Source organism: Balaenoptera acutorostrata, chromosome 9 (genome assembly GCF_949987535.1).
Source record: "Balaenoptera acutorostrata chromosome 9, mBalAcu1.1, whole genome shotgun sequence".
Classification (NCBI taxonomy): Eukaryota; Metazoa; Chordata; class Mammalia; order Artiodactyla; family Balaenopteridae; genus Balaenoptera; species Balaenoptera acutorostrata.
Window position 1 is genome coordinate 62,215,513 of NC_080072.1, and position 27,949 is coordinate 62,243,461.

A 27,949-nucleotide genomic window follows, 5' to 3' on the forward strand; every position below is an offset into this window, starting at 1 on the left:
ATAAATAAATAAATAAATGAATGAATGAACTCTCTGTTCTTATAATCCTCACCTCTAACCTGGACTCATAATATCTATTTCCAGGGGTTGCTGAGGAAACAATAAAATGAGATAACATAGGTACAATTCTTATATAGTACTTGGCACATAGAAGTTCATCAATAAATGATAGTTTAGAAAGGGGGAGGGGAGTTAATCCCTGTTTGAAGGATTTCCCAGCCTAGTGAGAACAAGCATGAAAAACAAGTAATTACATTGTATCTTAGTCAGTTCTAGTTAACAAATTACCATAGACTGGGTGTCTTATAAACAACAGACATTTATTTCTCACAGTTCTGGAGGCTGGAAGTCTAAGATCAGGGTGCCAGCATGGTCAGGTTCTGTGAGAGTCCTCTTCTGTGTTGTAGACTGCTGCCTTCTCGCTGTGTTCCCATTCATGAGGGCTCCACACTCGTGACGTAATTACTTCCCAAAGGCCCCATCTCCTATCTCATTGAGGCTGAGGATTTCAACATATAAATTTGGTGGGGGACACATTCAGTCCACTGCACATTGTGATATTATGAAGGCTACAAGAGGTGTGTACAAAATATAAGTGAATATATATACAGATGGCCAACAGGCACATAAAAAGACGCTCAACATCACTAATTAATAGAGAAATGCAAATCAAAACTGTAATGAAGTATCACCTCATACCAGTCAGAATGGCCATCATTAAAAAGCCTACAAGTAACAAATGTGGGAAAGAGTGTGGAGAAAAAGGAGCCCTCCTACACCATTGGTGGGAATGTAAGTTGTTGGTGGGAATGTAAGTTGGTGTGGTCACTATGGAAAACAGTATGGAGCTTCCTTAAAAAACAAAAAATAGAGTTACCATATGATCCAGCAATCCCATTCCTGGGCATATATCCAAACAAAATTCTAGTCCAAAAAAATACGTGCACCCCTATGTTCATAGCAGCACTATTCACAATAGCCAAGACATGGAAACAACCTAATGTCCAGTGACAGATGAATGTATAAAGAAGATGTGGTACATATATAAAATGGAATGCTACTCAGCTATAAAAAAGGACAAAATCATGCCATTTGTTGCAATATGGATGGAACGAGGGATCATCATACTAAGTGAAGTAAGTCAGAAATAGAAAGACAAATACCATATGATATCCCTTATATGTGGAATCTAAAATATGACACAAATGAACTTATCTATGAAACAGAAACAGACTTACAGACATAGAGAACAGACTTGTGGTTGCCAAAGCGGGGGACAGGGGGAGGGGTGGGGAGTGATGGAGTGGGAGGTTGGAGTTAGCAGATGTAAGCTTTTATATATATAATGGATAAACGACAGGATCCTACTGTATAGCACAGGGAACTATATTCAATAATATAATGTGATAAACCATAATGGAAAAGAATTTTTTTTAAAGCTTTTTTTTTTAACTTACTTATTTTATTTATCTTTGGCTGTGCACGGGCTTTCTCTAGTTGCAGTGAGTGGGGGCTACTCTTTGTTGCAGTGCGCAGGCTTCTCATTGTGGGGCCTTCTCTTGTTATGGAGCACGGGCTCTAGGCGCACGGGCTTCAGTAGTTGTGGCTCGCAGCCTCTAGAGCGCAGGCTTGGTAGTTGTGGTGCACGGGCTTAGTTGCTCTGCGGTGTGTGGGATCTTCCCGGGCCAGGGCTCAAACCCGTGCCCCCTGCATTGGCACATGGATTCTTAACCACTGTACCACCAGGGAAATCTGAAAAGGACATTTTTTAAAATGTATATATATGTATAACTGAATCACTTTGCCATACAACAGAAATTAACACAACATTGTAAATCAACTATACTTCAATAAAAAAAAATAAGTATAAAGCATAGTATACAGTATAGTAACCCTCAAGGGGAAGTTTCAGCACAGATTTAACAAACTGGCCAAATTTAATCTGAGTGTTAAAAATCAGGTAACACTTCACCAAATAAAGGTAGCTGGGAGGACGATCTGAGGAGTGGGCCCAGTGAAATCAAATCAAGCTGCTACTATGAGCTTTATGAGCAGAGATGAACAGATGAGACAGGTATTGGGATGACAGAAGAACCGACTTGGCAATGGGTTGGACGTGGGGTTAAGGGCAGAGAAAGTAGTCAAATATGGCTGAGATTGGGCTTGAGGGAGGGAAGCTGTTGATGCACCAAATTAGTCTCAAAAGGAACAAGGCAGAGTCAGGACAAAAATGAAAAAGCAAATTGAATGGATCCAAAACCCAAACCAATGGGGTACTTTATATTCTCTTATGCTTCTGGAAGTGATGAGCTGGAGGGAGGACACTTGGCTAACTTTCGCTTAGCAGCCTCAAATGATAATAGACCCCATTCTACAATTCCATCACACTTATGAATTATTGATTCAGCACTGCTCCCTTCTGTGGCAATGGTCCCAGTGAGGACAGAAGGGAAAACACACAATTAAAGGAAACAGAGCCAGGTTGGGCCAGACCCTCAGGGCTTCTGCTCCAGCAATTGGGATTAGATCACACCCCCAATAGAGTGTGATAGCCAGAGCAGAGGGGACGTCTCACCTTACAAAGGGCTCCAGCTCTAGCACTTCCATCTCTAGTCCCACTCCCTACCAAGGTGATAGCTGCCAGCACACCTTGAGGAAAGACATGACTTGGGTCCACATCAAATCCAGCTCTCTCACCAAAGGCATTGGGCACATGCAGTCTGTATATGAATGCTCCCACGTAAGAACACCACTTCAAGACCACAATAGGTAATTGTTTCACCTAAATTCATAGAAGCAGAGAAAGTTAGGCAAAATGAAAAGGCAGAGTAACTGCTTTCAGTTAAAAGAGCAAGAGGAGACCTTCAAGATGGAGGAGGAGTAAGACATGGAGATCACCTTCCTCCCCACAAACACATCAAAAATACATCTACATGTGGAACAACTCCTACAGAACACCTACTTAATGCTGGCAGAAGACCTCAGACGTCCCAAAAGGCAAGAATATCCCCACATGGTAGGGCAAAATAAAAAAAGGAAAAACAAAGACAAAAGAATAGGGATGGGACTTGCACCTCTGGGAGGGAGCTGTGAAGGAGGAAAGGTTTCCACACACTAGGAAGCCCCTTCATTGGCGGAGACAGGGGGTGGGCAGGGGGAATCTTCAGAGTCACGGAGGAGAGCACAGAAACAGGGGTGCAAAGGGCAAAGCAAAGAGATTCCGGCACAGAGGATCGGTGCTGACCAGCACTCACCAGCCTGAGAGGCTTGTCTGCTCACCCGCCAGGAAGGGGGGTGGCTGGGAGCTGAGGCTCCAGCTTCGGAGGTCAGATTCCAGGGAGACGACTGGGGTTGGCTGTGTGAACACAGCCTGAAGGGGGCTAGTGTTCCACAGCCAGCCAGGAGGGAGTCTGGGAAAAAGTCTGGAACTGCCTAAGAGGCAAGAGACCATTGTTTCAGCGTGCCCGAGGAGAGGGGATTCAGAGCACCGCCTAAACGAGCTCCAGAGACGTGTGCAAGCCGCTGCTATCAGCACGGACACCAGAGACTGGCATGAAACGTTAAGGCTGCTACTGCAGCCACCAAGAAGCCTGTGTGCAAGCACAGGTCACTATCCACACCTCCCTCCCAGGAGCCTCTGCAGCCTGCCACTGCCAGGGTCCTGTGATCCAGGGACAACTTCGCCAGGAGAACACACGGTGTGCCTCAGGCTATTGCAATTTCACTCTGGCCTCTGCAGCACAGGCTTAACCCACATTCCATATCCCTCCCTCCCCCAAGCCTGAGTGAGCCAGAGCCCCCTAATCAGCTGCTACTTTAACCCTCTCCTGTCTGGGCAGGGAACAGATGCCCTCAGCCGACCTACACACAGAGGAGGGGCCAAATCCAAAGCTGAACCCCAGAAGATGTGCAAAGAAGAGAAAGGGAAATCTCTCCCAGCAGCCTCAGGAGCAGCGGATTAAATCTCCACAATCAACTTGATGTATCCCGCATTTCTGGAATACCTGAATAGACAATGAATTACCCCAAAATTGAGGTGGTGGAATTTGGAAGCAACTGTAGACTTGGGTTTTACTTTCTGCATCTAATTTGTTTCTGGTTTTATGTTTATCTTAGTTTAGTATTTAGAGCTTATTATCACTGGCAGATTTGTTTATCGATTGGGTTGCTCTCTTCCTTTTCTTTTATATATTTTTTTTCCTTTTTCTATTTTGTGACTGTGTATGTGTATGCTTCTTTGTGTGACTTTGTCTGTATAGCTTTGCTTTTACCATTTGTCCTAGAGTTCTGTCTGTATTTTTTTTTTTAATATAGTTTTTAGCACTTCTTATCATTGGTGGATTTGTTTTTAGGTGTGGTTGCCCTCTTCTTTCTTTCTTTCTTTTTATTACATTTTTTTAATAAAAGTTTTTTATTTTTTATTTTAATAACGTTATTTTATTATTTTTTCTTTCTTTCTTTCTTTTTTCTCCTCCCTTCTCATCTGAGCCGTGTGGCTGACAGGGTCTTGGTGCTCCGGCCGGGTGTCAGACCTGAGTCTCTGAGGTGGGAGAGCTGAGTTCAGGACACTGGTGCACCAGAGATCTTCCGGCCCCACATAATATCAAACAGCAAAAGCTCTCCCAGAGATCTCCATCCCAAAGCTAAGACCCACACTCACTCAATGACCAGCAAGCTACAGTGATGGACCCCTATGCCAAACAACGAGCAAGAGAGGAACACAACCCCACCCATTAGCAGAGAGGCTGCCTAAAATCATAAGGTCACAGACACTCCAAAACACACCACCAGACGTGGTCCTGCCCACCAGAAAGACAAGATCCAGCCTCATCTACCAGAACACAGGCACCAGTCCCCTCCACCAGGAAGCTCACACAACCCACTGAACGAACCTTACCCGCTGGGGGCAGACACCAAAAACAACGGGAACTACAAAACTACAGCCTGCTAAAAGGAGACCCCAAACACAGTAAGTTAAGCAAAATGAGAAGACAGAGAAATACACAGCAGATGAAGGAGCAAGGTAAAAACCCACCAAACAAAACAAATGAACAGGAAATAGGCAGTCTACCTGAAAAAGAATTCAGAATAATGATACTAAAGAGGATCCAAATCTTGAAAATAGAATATAGAAAATACAAGAAGCATTTAACAAGGACCTAGAAGAACTAAAGAGCAAACAAATAATGATGAACAACACAATAAATGAAACTAAAAATTCTCTAGAAGGAATCAATAGCAGAATAACTGAGTCAGAAGAACGCATAAGTGACATGGAAGATAAAATAGTGGAAATAACTACCGCAGAGCAGAATAAAGAAAAGAAGAATGAAAAGAATTGAGGACAGTCTCAGAGACATCTGGGACAATATTAAACTCACCAATATTCAAATTATAGGGATCCCAGAAGAAGAAGAGAAAAAAAAGAGGGACTGAAAAAATATTTGGAGAGATTACAGTTGAAAACTTCCCTAATATGGGAAAGGAAATAGTAAATCAAGTCCACGAAGAGCAGAGAGTCCCATACAGGATAAATCCAAGGAGAAACAGGCCAAGACACATATTAATCAAACTATCAAAAATTAAATACAAAGAAAAAATATTAAAAGCAGCAAAGGAAAAGCAAGAAATAACATACAAGGGAATCCCTGTAAGGTTAACAGCTGATCTTTCAGCAGAAACTCTGCAAGCCAGAGGAGAGTGGAAGGACATATTTAAAGTGATGAAAGGGAAAAACCTACAACTAAGATTACTCTACCCAGCAAGGATCTCATTCAGATTCAATGGAGAAATGAAAACCTTTACAGACAAGCAAAAGCTAAGAGAATTCAACACCACAAAACTAGCTTTACAACAAATGCTAAAAGAACTTCTCTAGGCAGGAAACACAAGGGAAGGAAAAGACCTACAATAACAAACCCAAAACAATTAAGAAAACGGTAATAGGAACATACATATCGATAACTACCTTAAAAGTAAATTGCTTAAATGCTCCAACCAAAAGACACAGACTGGCTGAATGGATAGAAAAACAAGACCTGTATATATGCTGTCTACAAGAGACCCACTTCAGACCTAGGGACACATACAGACAGAAAGTGAGAGGATAGAAAAAAATATTCCATGCAAATGGAAATCAAAAGAAAGCTGGAGTAGCAATTCTCATATCAGACAAAATAGATTTTAAAATAAAGACTATTACAAGAGACAAAGAAGGACACTACATAATGATAAAGGAATCAATCCAAGAAGAAGATATAACAATTGTAAATATTTACATATCTAAAATAGGAGCACCTCAATACATAAGGCAAATGCTAACAACCATAAAAGGGGAAACCAACAGTAACACCATAATACTAGGGGACTTTAACACCCCACTTTCACCAATGGACATATCATCCAAAATTAAAATGAATAAGGGAATACAAGCTTAAAATGATACATTAAACAAGACGGACTTAATTGATATTTATAGGACATTCCATCCAAAAACAACAAAATACACTTTCTTCTCAAGTGCTCATGGAACATTCTCCAGGATGAATCATATCTTGGGTCACAAATCAAACCTTGGTAAATTTAAGAAAATTGAAATCATATCAAGTATCTTTTCTGACTACAATGCTTTGAGATTAGATATCAATTATGGGGAAAAACTATAAAAAATACAAACACACGGAGGCTAAACAATACACTACTAAATAACCAAGAGATCACTGATGAAATCAAAGAGGATATCAAAAAATACCTGCAAACAAACGACAATTAAAACACAACAACCCAAAACTTATGCGATGCAGCAAAAACAGTTCTAAGAGGGAAGTTTATAGCAATACAATCCTACCTCAAGAAACAAGAAAAATCTCAAATAAACAACCTAACCTTACACCTAAAGCAATTAGAGAAAGAAGGGGGAAAAAAACCCCACAGTTAGCAGAAGGAAAGAAATCATAAAGATCACATCAGAAATAAATGAAAAATAAATTAAGGAAACAATAGCAAAGATCAATAAAAGTAAATCTGGTTCTTTGAGAGGATAAACAAAATTGATAAACCACTAACCAGACTCATCAAGAAAAAAAGGGAGAAGACTCAAATCAATAGAATTAGAAATGAAAAAGGAGAATTAACAACTGACACTGCAGAAATACAAAGGATCATGAAAGATTGCTACAAGCAACTATATGCCAATAAAATGGACAACCTGGAAGAAATGGACAAGTTCTTAGAAAAGCACAACCTTCCAACACTGAACCAGGAAGATATAGAAAATATGAACAGACAAATCACAAGCACTGAAATTGAAACTGTGATGAAAAATCTTCCAAAAAACAAAACCCAGGACCAGATGGCTTCACAGGTGAATACTATCAAACATTTAGAGAAGAGCTAACACCCACCCTTCTCAAACTCTTCCAAAAAATTGCAGAGGAAGGAACACTCCCGAACTCATTCTATGAGGCCACCATCACCCTGATACCAAAACCAGACAAAAATACTACAAAAAAAGAAAATTACAGACCAATATCACTTATGAATATAGACGCAAAAATCCTCAACAAAATACTAGCAAACAGAGTCCAACAACACATTAAAAGGATCATACACCACGATCAAGTGGGATTTATCCCAGGTACGCAAGGATTCTTCAATATACACAAATCAATCAATGTGATACACCATAATAACAAATTGAAGAATAAAAACCATATGATCATCTCAATAGATGCAGAAAAAGCTTTTGACAAAATTCAACACCCATTTATGAAAAAAACTCTCCACAAAGTGGGCATAGAGGCAACCTACCTCAACATAATAAAGGCCATAAATGACAAACCCACAGCAAACATCATTCTCAATGGTGAAAAACTGAAAGCATTTCCTCTAAGATCAGGAACAAGACAAGGATGTCCACTCTCACCACTATTACTCAACATAGTTTTGGAAGTCCTAGCCAGAGCAATCAGAGAAGAAAAAGAAATAAAAGGAATACAAAGTGGAAAAGAAGAAGTAAAACTGTCGCTGTTTGCAGATGACATGATACTATACATAGAGAATCCTAGAGATTCCACCAGAAAACTACTAGAGCTAATCAATGAATTTGGTAAAGTAGCAGGATACAAAATTAATGCACAGAAGTCTCTTGCATTCCTATACACTAATGATGAAAAATCTGAAAGAGGAATTAAGGAAACAACCCCATTTACCATTGCAACAAAAAGAATAAAATACCTAGGAATAAACCTACCTAGGGAGACAAAAGACCTGTATGCAGAAAACTATAAGACACTGATGAAAGAAATTAAAGACTATACAAACAGATGGAGAGATATACCATGCTCTTGGATTGGAAGAATCAATATTGTGAAAATGAATATACTACCCAAAGCAATCTACAGATTCAATCCAATCCCTATGAAACTACCAATAGCATTTTCACAGAACTAGAATAAAAATTTCACCATTTGTATGGAAACACAAAAGACCCCGAATAGCCAAAGCAATCTTGAGAAAGTAAAACGGAGCTGGAGGAATCAGGTTCCCTGACTTCAGACTATACTACAAAGCTACAGTAATCAAGACAGTATGGTACTGGCACAAAAATAGAAACATAGATCAATGGAACAGCATAGAAAGCCCAGAGATAAACCCACACACATATGGTCACTTTATCTTTGATAAAGGAGGCAAGAATATACAATGGAGAAAAGACAGCCCCTTCAATAAGGTGCTGGGAAAACTGGACAGCTACGTGTAAAAGAATGAAATTAGAACACTCCCTAACACCATACACAAAAATAAACTCAAAATGGATTAAAGACCTAAATGTAAGGCCAGACACCATCAAACTCTTAGCAGAAAACATAGGCAGAACACTCTATGACATAAATCACAGCAAGATCCTTTTTGACCCACCTCCTACAGAAATGGAAATAAAAACAAAAATAAACAAATGGGACCTAATGAAACTTAAAAGCTTTTGCACAGCAAAGGAAACCATAAACAAAATGAAAAGACAACCCTCAGAATGGGAGAAAATATTTGCAAATGAAGCAACTGACAAAGGATTAATCTCCAAAATATACAAGCAGCTCATGCAGCTCAATATCAAAAAAACAAACAACCCAATCCAAAAATGGGTAGAAAACCTAAATAGACATTTCTCCAAAGAAGATGTACAGATTGCCAACAAACTCATGAAAGGACGCTCAACATCACTAATCATTAGAGAAATGCAAATCAAAACTACAATGAGGTATCACCTCACACCAGTCAGAATGGCCATCATCAAAAAATCTACAAACAATAAATGCTGGAGAGGGTGTGGAGGAAAGGGAACCCTCTTGCACTGTTGGTGGGAATGTAAATTGATACAGCCACTCTGGAGAACAGTATGGAGGTTCCTTAAAAAATTAAAAATATAACTACCATATGACCCAGCAATCCTACTACTGGGCATGTACCCTGAGAAAACCATAATTCAAAAAGAGTCATGTACCACAATGTTCATTGCAGCTCTATTTACAATAGCCAGGACATCGAAGCAACCTAAGTGTCCATTGACAAATGAATGCTTAAAGAAGATGTGGCACATATATACAATGTAATATTACTCAGCCATAAAAAGACATGAAATTGAGTTATCTGTAGTGAGGTGGATGGACCTAGAGACTGTCATACAGAGTGAAGTAAGTCAGAAAGAGAAAAACAAATACCATATGCTAACACATATATATGGAATCTAAAAAAAAAAAAAAAGGTACTGATGAACCTAGGGGCAGGACAGGAATAAAGACGCAGGCATAGAGAATGGACTTGAGGACATGGGGAGGGGGAAGGGTAAGCTGAGATGAAGTGAAAGAGTGGCATGGACATATATACACTACCAAATGTAAAATAGATAGCTAGTGGGAAGCAGCTGCATAGCACAGGGAGATCAGCTCGGTGCTTTGTGTCCACCTAGAGGGGTGGGATAGGGAGGGTGGGAGGGAGACGCAAGAGGGAGGAGATATGGGGATGTATGTATATGTATAGCTGATTCACTTTGTTATAAAGCAGAAACTAACACACCATTGTAAAGCAATTATACTCCAATAAAGATGTTAAAGAAAAAAAAAAAGAAAGAGCAAGAGAAAACCCCTGAAAAATAAGGAATAAAACAGAAATAAATAACTTACCATGTAAAGAGTTCAAAGCATTTGTTATAAAAATGTTAACTGAATTAAGGAAAAGAGTAGATTTACACAATGATAATTTTAACAAGGTACTAGAAAATAGAAAAAGACCCAATCAGAAATGAAAAATTCAATAGCTAAAATTTAAAAAAAAAAACAACACACTAGAAGGAATGGCTAGAAGACTTAGAGATGCAGAAGAATGCATAAGTAATCTGGAAGATAGAAAAATGGAAATCACCCAATCAGAACAGCAAAAAGAAAAACAAATTTTAAAAACTGTAAATAGGCTAGGAGATCTCTGAGGAAACATTAAGCATACCAACATTTATATTATATGTGTCCAAGAAGGAGAAGAGAGAGAGAGAAGAGGATTAATTATTTATTTGAGGAAATTATAGCTGAAAATTTCCCAAATGTGAAGAAGGAAACATATATCCAGGTACAGAAAGCACAGAGAGTCCCAAACAAGATGAACCCAAACAGACCCATACCAAGACATATCATAATTAAAATGGCAAAAGTTAAAGAGAGAATTCTAAAGGCATCAAGAGAAACACAAAGAGTTATACATAAGGGAATACCCTAAGGCTATCAGTTGATTTCTCTGCAGAAAATTTGCAGGCCAGAAGGGAGTGGCATGATATATTTAATGTGCTGAAAAGGAAAAACCTGCAATCTAGGATACTCTACCCAGTAATATTATTATTTAGAATAGAAGGAGAGATAAAGAACTTCTCAGACCAGCAAAAACTAAAGGTGCTCATCAATACTAAACCTACCCTTAAAGAAATGTTAAGGGGTCTTCTCTAAGAGGAAAAGAAGTAAGTATATATAAGAAAGGGAAAACCCCACTAGGAGAGGCAAATATAAAGACCAAGGATCAACCATTTAAATAAGCCACTCTGAAGATTAAAAGACAAAAAAACTGTAAAAGCAACTATAACTATAATAAACAGTTAAGAGATAAACAGGAAGATGTAAAATATGACATCAAAAACACAATGTGGGGGAGGGTAATAAAAAATGTAGACCTTTTAAAATGTGTTTTAATTTAAATTCATACCAGTTTAAGACAAGTAGATATAGTAGACATATATGAACCCATGGTAACCACAAATCAAAAACCTATAATATAGGGCTTCCCTGGTGGCTAAGAATCTGCCTGCCAGTGCAGGGGACATGGGTTCCAGCTCTTGTCTGGGAAGATCCCACATGCCATGGAGCAACTAAGCCTGTGCGCCACAACTGCTGAGCCTGTGTGCCACAACTGCTGAAGCCCATGTGCCTAGAGCCCATGCTCCGCAACAAAGAGTAGCCCCCACTCGCCACAACTAGAGAAAGCCCACATACAGCAACAAAGACCCAACTCAGCCAAAAATAAATAAATAAATAAATAAAATTTATTTTTTAAAACCCTATAATATATACACAAAAACTAAAAAGAAAGGGACACAAGCATACTACAAAAGAAAATCATCAAACCACAATGGTTGAAACAAAAAGAAGAAACAAACTGAGAAGAACTACAAAAACAATTGGAAAACAAGTAATAAAATGACAATAAGTACATACCTACTGGGACTTCTCTGGTGGTGCAGTGGTTAAGAATCTGTCTGCCAATGCAAGGGACACAGGTTTGAGCTCTTGTCCGGGAAGATCTCACATGCCATGGAGCAACTAAACCCATGCACCACAACTATTGAGCCTGCATTCTAGAGACCGTGAGCCACAACTACTGAGCCCGCATGCCTAGAGCCCATGCTCTGCAATGAGAGAAGCCACCACAATGAGAAGCCTGCACACCACAGCAAAGAGTAGCCCCCGCTCGCTGCAACTAGAGAAAGCCCGCGCACAGCAGCGAAGATCCAACACAGAAAATAAATAAAAACAAATAAATAAATTTATAAAAAATAATAAGTACATATCTATCAATAATTACTTTAAATGTCAATGGACTAAATGCTCCAATCAAAAGACATAGGGTGGCTGATTGGATAAAAGAACAAGACCCTTCTATATACTGCCTACAAGAGAATGACTTCAGAGGTAAAGACACACACAGACTGAACATGAGGGGATGGAAAAAGATATTTCATGCAAATGGAAACAACAAGAAAGCAGGGGTAGCAATACTCATGTCAGGCTAAATAGACTTTTTTAAAAGGTTATAACAATAGACACCATATAACGATAAAGGGATCAATAAAAGAAGAGGATTTTACACTCGTTAACATATACACACCAAATACAGGAGCACCTAAATATATAAAGCAAATAGTAACAGACATAAAAGGAGAAGCTGACAATAATACAATAATAGCGGGGGACTTTAACAACCCACTTACATCAGTGGAGCGATCATCCAGACAGAAAATCAATAAGGCAATAATGGTCTTAAATGACACAATAGACCAGTTGAACTTAATAGATATCTACAGGACAATACATCCAAAAACAGCAGAATACACATACTTTTCAAGGGCACAAGGAACATTCTCCAGGATAGATCACATGCTGGACCACAAAGCAAGCCTCGGTAAATTTAAGAAAATTAAAATGATATCAAGTATCTTTTCCAACCACAATGCTATGAGATTAGAAACCAACTACAAGAGGACTTCCCTGGTGGTCCGGTGGTTAAGACTCTGTGCTTCCAATATAGGGGGCATGGGTTCAACCCCTGGTCAGGGAACTAAGATCCCACATGCCACGTGGTGTGGACAAAAAATAAATAAATAAATACTAAAATAAATAAATAAATAAATAAAAATAATTTTTTAAATAATCAAATACAAGAGAAAACTGCAAAAAACACAAACACCTGGAGGCCGAACAGTATGCTACCAAACAATAATGGATCACTGAAGAAATCAAAGAGGAAATTTAAGAATACCTAGAGATAAATGACAATGAAAACATGATGATCCAAATCCTATGGGATGCAGCAAAAGCAGTTTTAAGAGGGAAGTTTACAGCAATACAATCTTACCTTAGGAAACAAGCAAAATCTCAAATAAACAACCTAACGTTACACCTAAAACAACTAGAGAAAGGAGAACAGACAAAACCCAAAGTTAGTAGAAGCAAAGAAATAATAAAGATCAGAGCAGAAATAAATACAACAGAGACTAAGAAAACAATAGAAAAGATCAATGAAACTAAAAGCTGGTTCTTTGAAAAGACAAACAAAATTGATAAACCTTTAGCCAGACTCATCAAGAAAAAAAGGGAGAGGGCCCAAATCAATAAAATTAGACATGAAAAGAGAAGTTACAACTCACACCACAGAAATGCAAAGGACCATAAGAGACTACTACAGGCAATTATATGCCAATAAAATGGACAAATTCTAAGAAAGGTACAATCTCCCAAGACTGAACCAGGAAGAAATAGAAAATACGAACACACCAACTACAAGTACTGAAATTGAATCTGTGATTTTCAATTTTTCAATAAAACTCCCAACAAACAAAAGTCCAGGACCAGATATCCTCACAGGCAAATTATATCAAACATTTAGAGAAGAGTTAACCCCTATCCTTCTGAAAGTATTCCAAAAAATTAGAGTAAGGAACACTTCTAGAGTCGTTCTAAGAGGTCACCATCACCCTGATATCAAAATCTGACAAAAATACCACAAAAAACGAAAATTACAGGCCAATACCACTGATAAACATAGATGCAAAAATCCTCAACAAAATACTAGCATACCAAATCCAACAATACAATGAAAGGATCATACACCATGGTCAAGTGGGATTTGTCCCAGGGATGCAGGGATTTTTCAGTATCCGCAAATCAATCAGTGTGATACACCACATTAACAAACTGAAGAGTAAAGACCATATGATCATCTCAATAGATGCAGAAAAAGCTTTTGACAAAATTCAACACCAATTCATGATAAAAACTCTCCAGAAAGTGGGCATAGAGGCAACCTACCTCAACATAATAAAGGCCATAAACGACAAACCCACAGCAAACATCATTCTCAATGGTGAAAAACTGAAAGCATTTCCTCTAAGATCAGGAACAAGACAAGGCTGTCCACTCTTGCCACTTTTATTCAAAATAATTTTGGAAGTCCTAGCCAGAGCAATCAGAGAAGAAAAAGAAATAAAAGGGATCCAAATTGGAAAAGAAGAAGTAAAACTGTTACTGTTTGCAGATGACATGGTACTTTACATAGAAAATCCTAAAGACACCACCAGAAAACTACTAGAGCACATCAATGAATTTGGTAAAGTTGCAGGATACAAAATTAATGTACAGAAATCTGTTGTATTTCTATATACTAGCAATGAAAGATCAGAAAGAGGAATTAAGGAAACAACCCCATTTACCATTGCAACAAAAAGTATAAAATACCTAGGAATAAACCTACCTAAGGAGGCAAAAGACCTGTATGCCAAAAACTATAAGACACTAATGAAAGAAATTGAAGATGACACAAACAAATGGAAAGATATACCATGTTCTTGGATTGGAAGAATCAATATTGTCAAAATGACTATACTACCCAAGACAATCTATTTCAATGCAATCCCTATCAAATTATCAATGGCAGTTTTCACCGAACTAGAACAAAAAAATTTTAAATTTGTATGGAAAGACACTGAATAGCCAAAGCAACCTTGAGAAAGAAAAATGGAGCTGGAGGAATCAGGCTCCCTGACTTCAGACTATACTACAAAACTACAGTCATCAAGACAGTATGGTACTGGCACAAAAACAGACATATAGATCAATGGAACAGGATAGAAAGCCCAGAAATAAACCCACACACCTATGGTCAATTAATTACAACAAAGGAGGCAAGAATACACAATGGAGAAAAGACAGTCTCTTCAATAAGTGCTGATGTGAAAACTGGACAGCTACATGTGAAAGAATGAAATTAGAAACTTCTCTAACACCATACACAAAAATAAACTCAAACTGGTTTAAAGACCTAAATGTAAGACCAGATACTATAATTCTCCTAAAGGAAAACATTGGCAGGACAGACTTTGACATAAATCACAGCAATATCTTTTTGGATTCGTCTTTCGTCTCCTAGAGTAATGGAAATAAGAACAAAAATAAACAAATGGGACCTAATTAAGCTTAAAAGCTTTTGCACAGCAAAGGAAACCATAAACAAAACAAAAAGACAACATAAAGAGTGGTAGAAAATATTTGCAAATGATGTGACCAACAAGGGATTAATTTCCAAAATATACAAACAGCTCATACAGCTAAATAACAAAAAAACAAACAACTCAATCAAAAATTGGGCAGAAGATCTAAACAGACACTTCTTCAAAGAAGACATACAGATGGCCAAAAGGCACATGAAAAGATCCTCAACATTGCTAATTATTAGAGAAATGCAAATCAAAACTACAATGAAGTATCACTTCACACCAGTCAGAATGGCCATTATCAAAAAGTCTACAATTAATAAATGCTGGAGAGGGTGTGGAGAAAAGGGAACCCTCCTACTCTGTTGGTGGGAATGTAAATTGGTACAGCTACTATGGAGAACAGTATGGAGGTTCCTTAAAAAACTAGAAATAGAACTACCATATGACTCAGCAATCTCACTACTGCACATATACCCTGAGAAAACTATAATTCAAAAAGCCACATGCACCCCAATGTTCATTGCAGCTCTATTTCTGTAGCCAGGACATGGAAGCAACCTAAATGTCCATCAACAGAGGAATGGATAAAGAAGATGTGATATATATATCACATATATATCACAACGGTAATGGAATGTTACTCAGCCATAAAAAAGAATGAAATTCTGCCATTTACGGCAGCATGGATAGACCTAGTGAATATTATACTTGGTGAAATAACTCAGACAGAGAAAGACAAGTACTATATGATATCGCTTATATGTGGAATCTAAAAAAATAAAACAAAGGAATGCATACAGCAAAATAGAAACCGGCTCACAGATTTGAAAAACAAAGTAGTGGTTACTAGTGGGGAGAGGGGAGGAGGAAGGGGCAAGATAGGGGTATGGGATCAAAAGATTCAAACTATGAGGTATAAAATAGATAAGCAACAAGGATATATTGTATAGCTCAGGGAATTATAGTTATTATAACAACTTTTAATGCAGTATAATCTGTAAAAATACTGAATCAATCTGCTGTACACCTGAATCTAATATAATATTATAAATCAGATATACTTCAATTTTTTTAAAAAGGAGAGAAATTGGGAAATTGGCTTAGAGGAGATCAACCTGCTGTCATCTCACAGCCAGTGAATCCTTAGGCCCAGGGTAATTTGCATGCATCTTGGAATCCTTTGGGGAATGCTGATAAAAGGAGTTTCATTTATCCAGATATTTTAATAGGAATCTGGAGGCAACTGGAACTGCTGTCTTTTAGAGAATGTGCTCTTGTAGGCTGCTCTTGCTCTGGCCTTTCCCCCTCCACCTTCTCCCCAACCCGCTACCATCAGTACATTTTATAAGAAAAAGAATTGAGACATTTCATTTCCATAGGACATAGAATTTGGAGAAATAACTTGAATCTCAATCAAGAACCACCTTCCACTTGCCCATCAAGATTGGGAAATCAGGGCTCCAAACAGGAAGTGACTCTATACATCTTCTTTCCATAGTGAGCAGACCTCAAAACTTTTACCTTGGTTCCCACTTCAGTACTGTTTATACTGTTGGGGAAATATAACTAAAAACAAAATCTCTTCCCAGCCCAGAAACCTTCTCCTCAAAGGCCAAAGAGAAAGAAAACAATTTTATTAAATTGTTTATTGAACAATTTAAAAGTTGAATAAGTATTAAACCAGAATATGATGCAAGAACAGGCAATCCACTAAGAGATTACAAAGACAGAAAGAAATCTCACCCTTTTATACAGCTGTTACAAGCTGAATCTTTTCCTCTTCAAAATTTATATGTTGAAGTCCTAACTCCCAGAACCTTGCAATATGACTGTATTTGGAGATAGGACCTTTAAAGAGGTGATTAAAAGGAGGGCCCTAATCCAATCTGACTCAGGTCCTTATAAGAAGAGGAAATTTGGACACACAAAGAGCCACCAAGGGGACCTTCCTGGTATCGCAGTGGTTGAGAATCCACCTGCCAATGCAGGGGACACAGGTTCAAGCCCTGGTCCAGGAAGATCCCACATGCCGCGGAGAAACTAAGCCCGTGCCCCACAGCTACTGAGCCCACGCGCCACAACTACTGAAGCCCGCGCGCCTAGAGCCTGTGCTCTGCAACAAGAGAAGCCACCGCAATGAGAAGCCTGCACACCGCAACAAAGAGTAGCCCCCGCTCTCCACAAATAGAGAAAAGCCCGCATGTGGCAATGAAGACCCAACACAGCCAAAAATAAAATAAAATTTAAATAAATAAATAAATAAAATGAAAGCCACCAGGGTGTGTATGCACAACAGAAAAACCATGTGAGGACACAGCAAGAAGGAAGCCATCTGCAAGCCAAGGAGAGGCCTCAGAAGAAACAAAACCTGCCGACACGTTGATCTTGGACTTTTAGCCTCCAGAACTGTGAGAAAATTAATTTCTGCCATTTAAGGTGCCCAGTCTGTGGTATTTTGTTATGGCAGCCCTAACAAACCAAAGCAGATGCAATCCATTTCAAACATGTTCTCAAGCGAAACAAGAGCTAGTCCTCAGGTAAGAGGACTTGTCACATATAGTTTATCCTATATTCACCTGGTAACTGAGGTGGCCATCTATGTCTGCCAATTGGTTTTAACCAAAAGAAAAATAAACTTCTCATATCTTTATGAAAGGAGGAAGTTTTACAACTTGGAGCAGGTCACCCGCTGAGGTTAGGTTCCTACCTTCTCCCAGAAACTGGGATATAGGTGTTCTGTCTCCCTTAATGGTTTACCTTTCAAAGAGAAGTCTCCCAGGATGGATAGTGATGCAATCGTACAACAATGAGAATCTATCTAATGCCACTGAACCATTCACTTTAAAATGGCTAACATGGTAAATTTTATGTTATATATATTTCGCCACAATTTTAAAAAGAGAGATGGTTCCCAAGTCCTTGAAAGGCATTCCTGGGTTGTAAAACTGGCAAGATGCTTTTGAAAAGATTTACATACATCTCAAAGGGGTAGAGAAAGAATTTGTAAGTTTTCTTTTAAAAATGCTCTAAGGAAAAGGAGGGGAGAAGTCTCTTTTCTTATTCTGAACAGTGCCCTTACAACTTAAATTCTATTCCTTAACTTCATACTTAAGGAAACTGAGGTCCAGAATGATAAAAGAACTTGCCTGAGGTCACACTTGGTGAATGGCAAAGCCTGAACTTGAATTCAGATGTCCTGACATCCAGGCTAGTTCTCACTTCCGAGATCCCTCCAGAGAAAGTAAAGCCCCTATACCTGTACCTGGACAAGCAGCGTCTTACCTTGAAGCTCACTGCCCGGCTGCTGTGCATATTAAGGAGTCAATGTCCTTTGGCGACGTCTGTGTGGCTAGAGACAACACAACAACTCATCTCAGTTTATGCCAAATACAAACCACCAAGAAGCCTCTCGGGGCCCTCACTCCCTGCTGCAAGGGAGTACCTGCTCACAGTGCTTAGGGAAGTGTCCCTGCCTTCCTTTCTAATCTGTCTTGACTTGGATAGATGGTATAAATTCTATACTCCCCCTCTGCTTCTAGGCCAAGGAGAAGCCCTTTGAAGGCAGGGCTTTGAAGAAGCAAAGCTTTGAAGGGGTTAGGAGAGAAAATCCTGGTGCTCAGCCCAATGTGATGCCATCTCCAAGAGGCTGGCTTATATTGTTCCAGGCACTAACAATAATAGCGACTACATTTCTACAGCACTTAACAATTTCTAAAATCCTGTAAAACCGCCTTTATCATCACAATAACCTTCTGAGTAAAAATGGAAGGCTTTACACACATCCACTACCTACCTTCCCCTTCCCCTAATACACACACACACACACTCACACACACACACACACACACCACCACACATACCACTTCACCCTCCTGTCAAAATATACACATACATCTTTTCCCTCCACACCTAACCTATTATTTTTTAGTTAAAAACCTTAAGGACATTCAGGAGTTTGACCAAGTTGCTGACACAGGAGGCTCCTGAACTCCCGTTCTCCCATGCACACTCCAAATATACAGCTATAGACAGAGCAGTTCCCTCTGAAATAAGTACAGAAACTAGCTGAGAAACTCTTACACGTCAGGCAAATGAGAAAATACCCATATCAAAACAGGTAGGAAAAACTGAGACACACTCTCACCATAGACTCTACTCCCAGCACAGCACCATGTACTTGGGAAGGCATTCCCAACACCCAGCTTCTCCCTGAAATGCAAAGGGTTTGGACCCACATTTTGTGATCTAACTTTTAACCTGAGGGATAGGCCCCCAGAACACCAGGCTCTGAAAGCCAGTGGGGCTTGCATCCACAAGTCCCACAGGATTGTAGCAAACAAAGACACAGTTCTTAATGGTTTCAGGAATACACCACCCTGGTTACACACCTCAGGCCAAGCACAGAGGGAACAGGCAAAAATGCTCATCTACCAGTTTCTTCCTGAAAGGGACTTAAATACATACTTTCCCACCTGCTGCCTGTTCCAATCAGCCTGCATCTAGGTACTAAATGCATTCCTCCCCTTTGGCACACTGACAGGTCTTGACACGCCTACTACTAAATAGTCATTAAGAACAAAGAAGGCACTTTGGACAATCACAAAGGTTTGTGAGACAATTAAGAGCTAGGGCTGGGCTGAGCAATAAGGTTCATCTCCTACATGAGGCCACTCCATCAAGACTGGGAGAGTTGGCTCTTTTATCTAATTTACATAAACCAACACAAAGAGCCAAAGAAAATGAAGAAACAGAGATATATGTTCCAAACAAAGTTAAAAGATAAAACTCTAGAAACAGACCTTAATGAAACGGAGATAAGGGATTTACCTGATAAAGCATTCAAAATAATGGTCATAGTCTCTTCAGCAAGTGGTGTTGGGAAAGTTGGATGCTGCATGTAAATCAATGAAGTTAGAACATTCCCTCATACCCTACACAAAAATAAACTCAAAATAGCTTAAAAACTTAAATATAAGACATGACACAACAAAACTCCCAGAAGAGAACATAGGCAAAACACTCTCTGACACAAATCAAAGCAATGTTTTCTTAGGTCAGTCTCCCAAGCCAATAGAAATAAAAGTAAAAATAAATAAATGGGACCTAATCAAACTTATAAGCTTTTGCGTAGCAAAGAAAACCATAAAAAAAAAAAAAACCCACAACCTATGGACTGGGAGAAAATATTTGCAAATGATGTAACTAACAAGGGCTTAATTTTCAAAATATACAAACAGCTCATACAACTCAATAACAACAACAAAAAAAAACCAATCAAAAAATGGGCAGAAGACCTTATTAGACATTTCTCCAAAGAAGACATACAGATGGCCAATAGGCACATGAAAAGATGCTCAACATTGCTAATTATTAGAGAAATGCAAATCAAAACTACAATGAGGTATCACTTCACACCAGTCAGAATGGCCATCATCAAAAAGTCTACAAACAATAAATGCTGGAGAGGGTGTGGAGAAAAGGGAACCCTCTTGCACTGTTGGTGGGAATGTAAACTGATACAGCCACTATGAAGAACAGTATGGAGGTTCCTTAAAAAACTAAAAATAGAGCTACCATATGACCCAGCAATCCCACTACTGGGCATATACCCTGAGAAAACCATAATTCAAAAAGAGTCATGTACCACAGTGTTCATTGCAGCTCTATTTACAATAGCCAGGATATGGAAGCAACCTAAATGTCCATCGACAGATGAATGGATAAAGAAGATGTGGCACATATATACAGTGGAATATTACTCAGCCATAAAAAGACACAAAATTGAGTTATTTGTAGAGAGGTGGATGGACCTAGAGACTGTCATACAGAGTAAAGTAAGTCAGAAAGAGAAAAACAAATACCATATGCTAACACATATATATGGAATCTTAACCAAAAAAAAAATGGTACTGATGAACCTAGGGGCAGGACAGCAACAAAGACACAGATGTAGAGAATGGACTTGAGGACACAGGGAGGGGGAAGGGTAAGCTGGGATGAAATGAGAGAGTGGCATGGACATATATACACTACCAAATGTAAAATAGATAGCTAATGGGAAACAGCTGCATAGCACAGGGAGATCAGCTTGGTGCTTTGTGTCCACCTAGAGGGGTGGGATAGGGAGGGTGGGAGGGAGACACAGAGGGAGGAGATATGGGGATGTATATATATGTATAGCTGATTCACTTTGTTATACAGCAGAAACTAACACACCATTGTAAAGCAATTATATCCCAATAAAGATGTTAAAAAAAAAAAAAAGTCTACAAATAAGGGAATTCCCTGGCAGTCCAGTGGTTGGGACTCCATGCTTTCACTGCTGAGGGTCTGAGTTGGATCCCTGCTTAGGGAACTAAGATCCCAGAAGCTGTGTGACACAGCCAAAAATAAAAAGGTCTACAAATAACTAATGCTGGAGAGGGTATGGAGAAAAGGGAACCCTTCTACACTGTTGGTGAAAATGTAAATTGGTACAGCCACTATGGAGAAAGGTATGGAGGTTCCTTAAAAAATAAAAATAGAGCTACCATTCGATCCAGTAATCCCACTCCTAGGCATATATCTGGAGAAAACCATAATTCAAAAATATACATGTACCCCAATATTCATTGCAGCACTATTTACAGTAGCCAAGACATGGAAGCAACCTAAATGTCCATTGACAGATGAATGGATAAAGAAGATGTGGTATGTGTGTGTATATATATATATATATATATATATATATATATATATATACACACACACACACACACACACAATGGAATACTACTCAGCCATAAAAAAAGAATGAAATAATGCCATTTGCAGCAACATGGATGGACCTAGAGATTACCATACTAAGTGAAGTAAATCAGACAGAGAAAGACAAATATTATATAATATCACTTATATGAGGGATCTAAAATATGATACAAATGAACTTATTTACAAAGCAGAAACAGATTCACACATAGAAAACAAACTTACGGTTATGAAAGGGGAAAGGGAGGGAGGGATAAATTAGGAGTATGGGATTAGCAGATACAAACTACTATATATAAAATAGATAAACAAAAAGTCCTACTGTATAGCACAGGGAACTATATTCAATATCTTATAATAAACCATAATGTAAAAGCATATGAAAAAGAATATATATATACATATGTATAACTGAATCACTTTGCTGTACACCAGAAACTAAGACAACATTGTAAATGAACTATACTTCAATTTTTAAAAAATGGTCATAAAGATGCTCACTTAAGTCAGGAGAACAATTCATGAACAAAGTGAGAATTCCAACGGAGACGAAAAATATAAGAATACGAAACAGAAATCACAGAACTGAGGAGTATAATAACCAAAATGAAAAATTCAATAAAGGGGTTCAACAAGAGACTACATCAAGTGAAAGAAAGGATCAGCCAACTTGAACACAGGGCAATGGAATTCATTGCATCAGAGGAGCAAAAAGAAAAGAGTGAGAAAAAGTGACGATAAGAGATTTGTGGGACACCATCAGGCAGACCAATATATGCATTCTAGAGGTCCCAGAATTATAATTGAAAGAAAGGGGCAGAAAACCGATTCAAAGAAAAATTGGCTGAAAACTTCCCGAACCTGGGGAAAGAAACAGATATCCAGATCCAGGAAGCCCAGAGAGTACCAAATAAGATAAATCAGAAGAGACCCACACTGCGACAGACTATAATCATCAGACAGACTTTAAGCCAAAGACTGTAACAAGAGACAAAGAAGATAATAATAATAAATGTTGTTATTATTGTCTATAATAATTAAGAGGTTAATTCATCAAGAGCATATAATAATTATAAATATAGATGCACCCAACAACAGGATAAATAAATATATAAAGCAAATATTAACAGATCTGAATATGAACAGATCAGAACTAGACAGCAATATAATAATAGTAGGGTACTTCAATAACCCACTTTCAGTAATGAATAGATCATCTAGAGAGAAAATCAACAAGGAGACATTGGCCTTAAACAACGCATTAGATGAGATAGACCTAATAAACTTTTATAGAACATTCCATCTGACAGTAACAGAATACACATTCTACTCAAGCACACATGAAACACTCTCTAGGATAGATCATATGTTAGGCCACCAAAAAAAGTCTTAATAAATTTAAATAGATTGAAATCATATTAATCATCTTTTCTTATTACAGTGGTATGAAATTAGAAATGAGTTACAAGAAGGAAACTGGGACTTCACAAATATGTGGAGATTAAGGAACACAGTACTGAACAACCAATGGGTCAAAGAAAAAAATCAAAAGAGAAATCAAAAAATATCTTGAGACAAATGAAAATGGAAACATAACATACCAAAACTTATGGGATGTATTAAAAGCAGTTGTGAGAGGGAAATTTATAGTGATAAATACCTACATTAAGAAAAAAGAAATATTTCAAATAAACAACCTAACTTTATATCTCAAGGAACAAAAAAAAAGAAGAAGAAGAAGACAAACTAAGCCCAAAGTTAGTAGAAGGAAGGAAATAACAAAATCAGAACAGAAAAAAATGAAATAGAGACTAAAAATACAAAAAGATCAATGAAACTGTGAGCTATTTTTTTTTAATAATAAACCTTTAGCTAGAATTACCAAGATAAAAAGAGAGAGGACTTACTTAAATAAATAAAGTTATAAGTGAAAGAAGAGACATTATAACTAATACCATAGAAATTCAAAGGATCATAAGAGACTACTATGAACAATTATACACCAACATATTGGACAACCTATAAGAAATGGATAGATTCCTAGCAAACTACAACTTACCAAGACTGAATTATGAAGAAAAAGAAAATCTGAATGAACAAATTACTAGTAAGGAGATTGAATCAGTAATCAAAAACCTCCCAACAAACAAAATTCCAGGATAGATGGTTTCACTGGTGAATTCTACCAAACATTTAAAGAAGAATTATTAGCAACCCTTCTCAAACTCTTCCAAAAAATAGAAGAGGAGGGAACATTTCCAAGTTCATGTTATGAGGCCAGCATTACACTGATACCAAAACTAGGCAAAAATGTCACAAGAAAAGAAAGTTATAGGCCAATATCCCTGATGAACATAGATGCAAAAACCCTTAACAAAATATTAGAAAACTGAATTTAACAATATATTAAAAGGATCATACACCATGATCAAGTGGGATTTATTCCAGGATACAAGAATGGTTCAACACCTGCAAATCAGTCAATGTGGTACACCACATTAACAAAGGATAAAAATCATATGGTCACCTCAATAGATGCAGAAAAATCATTTGACAAAATTCAACGTCTATTTATGATAAAATCTCTCAACAAAGTGGGTATGGAGGGAACATATCTCAACATAATAAAGGCCATAGATGACAAACCTACAGCCAACATCGTACTTAACAGTGAAAAGCTAAAAGTTTTTCCTCTTAGATTGGGAACAGGACAAGGATGCCCACTCTCACCATTTTTATTCCATAAAGTACTGGAAATCTTAGCCAGAGCAACTAGGCAAGAAAAATAAATAAAAGACATTCAGATCAGAAAGAAGTAAAACTGCTTCTATTTGCAGATGACATGATATTTTATATAGAAAACCCTGAAGACTCCACCAAAAGTAAATTTGAAGGATACAAAATCAACATACAAAAATCAGTTGTTGTGTCTATATACTAACAATAAACTATCAAAAAGAGAAATAAAGAAACAATCCTATTTACAGTAGCATGAAAAACAATAAAATACTTAGGAATAAATTTAACCAGGGAGGTCAAAGACTTATACACTGAGAATGATAAGATTTTAGTGGAAGAAATTGAAGAAGACACAAATAAATGGAAAGATATTCTGATATTCCGTACTCATGGATTGGAAGAATATTGTTAAAATGTCCATACTACTCAAAAAAACTACAGATTCAATGCAATCCCTATAAAAATTCCAATGGCATTTTTCACAGAAATAGAAAAAACAACGCTGAAATTTGTATGGAACTACAAAAGACTCTGAATAGCCAAAGCAATCTTGAGAAAGAAGAACCATGCTGGAGGCATCACACGTCCTTGTTTCAAAACATATCACAAAGCTATAATAATCAAAACAGTATGGTTCTGGCATAAAAATAGAAATAGAGACAAGTGGAACAGATAAAGAACCCCAAAATAGACCCACACATTTATGGTAAAATGATCTTCAGCAAGGGTGCCAAGAATACACGATGGGGAAAGGATAGCCTCTTCAATAAATGGTACTGGGAAAACGGGAATTCTCATGCAAAAGAATGAAATTGGAACCCTATTTTACACTATACACTAAAATCAACCCAAAATGTATTAAAGACGTAAAGTTAAGACCTGAAACTGTAAAACCCTTAGAAGAAAATATAGGGGGAAAGTTTCCTGACATTGGCGTTGGCAATGACTTTTTTGGATATGACACCAAAAGCACAAGCAGCAAAAGAAACAAATCAACAAAATGAAAAAGCAGCCTATGAAATGGGAGAAAATATCTACAAACCACACATCTGATAAGGGGTTAATACTAAAAATATGCAAGAAACTTTTACAGATCAATAGCAAAAATACAAATAACCTGGCTTTAAGATGGGCAAAAGACCTGGATAGACATTTCTCCAAAGAAAAAAATATTTGAAGATCATAATAATGAGTTTAACTAAAACACAAGCCATAGAGACGTGATGCACGGGAACCTTTTTCAACAACAGTCCCCCGATAAAATTAAATCTTACAGAAAATATTTCGATTGACTTTTTTTTTTTTTAATTCTCTTAAGGATGGTGCCATTTCTAGATGCAATGGAGAAAAGTTAATTCATTACACACAATAGATACTTTAAGCATTGGGGCATAATTCCTTCACTGAATACACAAAAAAGACTTGAATTGAGAGTCTGAGAAAGAGAGAAGGCTCAAGAAGGAAGCCTGGGCTTCAGGCTTGGCACCTGAGAAGCTGGGAGTTCTACTTACTGAAACTAGAAACACAGCACTCCACCCCCACCACTCTGGTTGTAGAGAGTTCTGCGGCATCTAGAGTGCTATTTCTTGTCCTTTCTGTCCAGTCTGCTTGGATGTCCCACAAGCAGAATCACTCCTCGTGTCCTGAAACCAAGTTCTCATTTTTCATTCCCCTACATTCCCTCTCTACTTTCAGTTGGTTGGACTTTACCCTGGAGATGACAGAAAGTCAGTGTTTTGCAATCATCAGTTCAAGGGCAGGGTCTACGCAGATGTATCTGTGCAATCTCACAGTGCCTGCCACAGGGCAGGTGCTCCATACATATTGAGTGAATAATTAGTTATGCAATTATGATGACTAAACCATTTGGAACTTCCTAAGCAAGAAAGTGACTTAAGATTTGTCTTTAATAGGATTACTCTGGCTGCAGTGTGCAGAATCTCCTAGAGCAGGTTTTCTCAACCTCGGCACTACTGATATTTGAACTGATTAATTCTCTGTTGTGAGGGGCTGTCCTGTGCATTGTAGGATGTTTAGCATCCTACATCCCTGGCCTCTACCCACTAATTACCATCAGCTCTCCTGCCCCCAGTTATGAAAGCAAAAATGTCTCTTCAGACATTGGCAATGTTCTCTAGGAAGCAAAATTGTCCCAGGATGAGAACAACTGTCCTGAAGGGAAAAGAAAATGAAAGATCAGTCAGGAGGCCATTCGCCACATAATGTCATAGGAGGAAGAAGAGGGAGTACAGTCACATTGATTGAAAATGTCTACTATGTGCTGGGCACTTTGCATATGTTATCATATTTTAAAGAGGGACATGGGATAAGAGAGCCCTACTCCCATACCAACTGCCCCCTAAAATCCCTTCAGGGTTACCTGAGGTCAAGCTCCCAAATGATTAAACCCTAAAACAGACACCATCACTTTCCCTGGCCCCATATGAACGCGGTGGAGTCTAATTCCCACGCCATGTCAAAGAGAAGTGTTTGACATTGCTCCATGGATATTAATTTAAGTTATTCTGGGGAGGCCTCAAAGTCACTTTCCAGTCAGGTCCAAGGGGGGACAGGGCAGAGGTTCTTTGCACAAGGTGGTCAAACTCCAGAACTTGGGTATCTTATTCCTTTGTCCAAGCCCTCAGCCACCCTTGGGGAGACTCTCCCTGGGGACCACACAGCAGCTGGGCAAAGAGCTGAATGTTGGAGCCGACCAGTTTTCCTGGTGAGGTCCAGCTCAGAGGGCCCTGGAAGGTGCCTCTGCATTCACTCAGCAGCCTGGGGACTCGGTTTGCTCCCACCAACGCCCGCTGATTGCTGCTGGTATTAATAACATAAGCAGCAGGAGGCTTTGCACCAGAATCAGGGCTGTCTGGATAATTATCTAGTGGCCTAGGACCAGTCAGTAAATTACTCTGTGACCTGAGAATTCAGCAGGTTACCACCATCACTCAGGCCTGCTCACTTTATTGCTCTCCCCTCCTGCTGCACTGACATTTATTTGTCTCATTTACATTCAGAGCATTGATTTCATGCCTTTTGTTTTCTGTCTTAGAGGTGAGAAGTAGTTTCTTTAGGAAGGCTGGTTCTCAGGTCAGTGGGATAGCTGTAGTGACACAGGGAGGGGGGGAATACTGGAGTTTTTGTTTTCTGCAA

The 27,949-nt window shown here is 38.4% G+C and overlaps 1 long non-coding RNA gene across 1 annotated transcript; it reads right to left on the reverse strand.

Moving 5' to 3' along the window:
- Positions 1-188: 188 nt before the first annotated feature.
- LOC130708792 (uncharacterized) lies at positions 189-26,453 on the reverse strand. The gene is made up of 3 exons (XR_009009157.1): positions 26,305-26,453; positions 1,458-1,752; positions 189-499 (listed from the first exon to the last, which is right to left on the reverse strand). It is a non-coding gene; the product is annotated as an uncharacterized LOC130708792 (long non-coding RNA).
- Positions 26,454-27,949: the final 1,496 nt, after the last annotated feature.